Genomic DNA, 2,395 nt, shown 5'->3' on the forward strand with positions numbered 1-2,395 from the left:
GGACAAGGACATAAAGTGGTTTGCAGATCGATTTTCTAGGTGTGTGTTAAATAGGGGATAGGGATGCTATGGAGTCACAAGGTTATAGAGGGGCATTCATCATGTGTGATGGGTGTTTTTCCATTTCCCCCTTTCCATCTTGTGGTGCCCCCAGTGAGGATCCACTCATTGCTACTTGACCAAGCGTTTGTGAATCAAGATGAAGCAGAAATTTGGTCCGGTGTTCAAAGAAGATGAAGATGCAGACGATTGAATTTCTGATTTTGAGTTATTTATGCTGACAGTATTGTAGATGCCAGGTGATGAAGCAAAGCTCTAGAGTCTACCCTTTGGTGCTGCGAGGTAAAGCAAAGCTTGGTGAAGATGCACACAAGCAAAATTGGATCGGATTTAGCGAGAAATTTCTACAAAGGTATTGAAAGGTGGTGTTGGTTTTGGAAGTAGATGCAAATATCAAAGGCTTGCAGTAGGAGGTAAGTACACATTTCAATACCTTTGTTGATAGATTTGAAGATTATTGGGGGGATTTGGCGGCTACTATCCAAGCAACCAATGCTGGATATTTTAAGCTGGAAAAGTTTCTATCTTGCTTGCATCCTTATGTTCGTGAGAGAGTGGATTATGAAGATCCAAGGACCTATGATGAGGCTATCAGAGTCGCCAGAGCAAAGAGCGAAAAAAATGAAGAAGAAGATGGAGGCATAATTGCGACAGTCTACAATCATGGCAACTAGTGGACCTAGGTCCAAACAGATGGGTGAACATGAAGAGGTAAACGACCCTTCTTTTATTGATGTGAATTTGATCAAAGCACGTGAAGGTGATTATGGGATAGAAGAGGTGCAACACGTACCAATAAGGTCAAGAGGTGCAACACATACCATGTTTGCTTGCTCAAGAGGATGAGGTGATAATAGGTCTTGAAGAAGAAGTGTTGGTTCCAAAACCAGCAACGAGGAAGGTAGCAGAGGTGCAAGAATCAGCAAGATCAAAAGAGGAATCGAAAGCTCTCAAAGCTCCAGCAGTGTTTTAGACACAGATAGCACGTGAGAGATAGAGTCTATATCTTCAAGGTATGAAACTTATGATGTTTTTCTTATGGATGAAGTGGGGAAAGATGTATACGAGTTTCCTAGTAGTCCGCTGAAGGTCAAAGAGAAGCAAAGTGCAAGTGCAGAGATGCTTTGTACGAACCTACCAATTGAGCAGCCCTCTCTCTTGTGCCTTGTGATGGTGAATCCTTGCTAGAAGAAGAGGTATGGTTTGATTGTACAATTGACTTGATTGAAGAGCAGGTTTTCAAGAATGACTTGAAGGAGCTAGAAACAAAAGTAGCGGTATGTCAAAGTGATTTGTCTATGCAAGGGGGTGGGGAAACCTCGCCTTGGTGAGCGTAAGAGATGCATTATGAAGTTCCGGAGTTAGTGTGTGGCTGTGAAGAAGTAGCTATGGCAGTTGATTCTCTAGAGATAGGTACAAGTGAAACCTATGATGGCGAGGCTCCATGCCAAGAAGAAGGTACCACCAACCTTGCAGGTGATGAGGTGTTTGGAGATCAAGTTGAAGCTTCAACAGGTCATGCTCTTGAGTCTAAAGAGTCAATTTTGGGGGAAATTTTAGAGGGTTTGGATGCAGGTTTGCAAGGAAAACAAATTTGTCTTGGTATGCAACAGGCTCAAGCAAATGGCAAGGCACTGAAGCTATATAGGGTGTTGTTGATGGATATGTTGTTGCGAACTACTTTGCAAGGTGTAATGGGTAGGTTTTAGTATTGACATGATAAAGACTATGCGATGGAGAGTTCTCTAGCAAGTGACAAGACAAATGCTTATGGTACCAATGCTTCAAAGGATGGAGTATATGCTTGTAATAGATACAAATGTTTTTTTTTCATTGGAGATACGTTTTGTGGAAAGAGTTATATCCGGTAGCGGCCATGTGGACATTGCAGGCGTGAGAAATACTCTCGTTAATAAAGCTTCGTGCAGGGCAAAGATTTAAGCACAGATGATGAGGAGCTAAGGATGAGTTTTTTAATCTTGGCAATCGAGGGGAAGCGGTGCCAAGGAAGCTTTATTTAAAAAATAATGTAGGGAAAAGGTTTTAAAAAAAAGTTGAGTTTACTGCATGAAGGCACTGCACTGCACCACGCGGCAGTTGCATGGCATGAGGAGCTGGCGCTGAAGGTAGGGGGGACTCCGAGATCTAGAGTTCATAATAAAAGGGGCTGTCGCCATCTACAGAGGAGGAGCCACAATTAAGCGCTATTGCTACTGGGTAGAGAGGAGCCGCTATAGGAGGTCGAGAGATACACGAGGATTGAAGGTTGCCAAGGGCCAAGGGGGCGCCAACAGAGGGCCGCTAAGGGGTAGAAGATAGGGTTGTCCAGGGCTAG

At 43.5% G+C, this 2,395-nt stretch overlaps 1 pseudogene; it reads left to right on the top strand.

The window, feature by feature from the left end:
• Positions 1-723: 723 nt before the first annotated feature.
• Positions 724-1,391, top strand: LOC147456369 (uncharacterized; annotated as a pseudogene).
• The last annotated feature ends 1,004 nt before the right edge of the window (positions 1,392-2,395 follow it).

This window comes from Adiantum capillus-veneris, chromosome 6, assembly GCF_014529385.1.
Source record: "Adiantum capillus-veneris isolate H3 chromosome 6, ASM1452938v2, whole genome shotgun sequence".
Classification (NCBI taxonomy): domain Eukaryota; kingdom Viridiplantae; phylum Streptophyta; class Polypodiopsida; order Polypodiales; family Pteridaceae; genus Adiantum; species Adiantum capillus-veneris.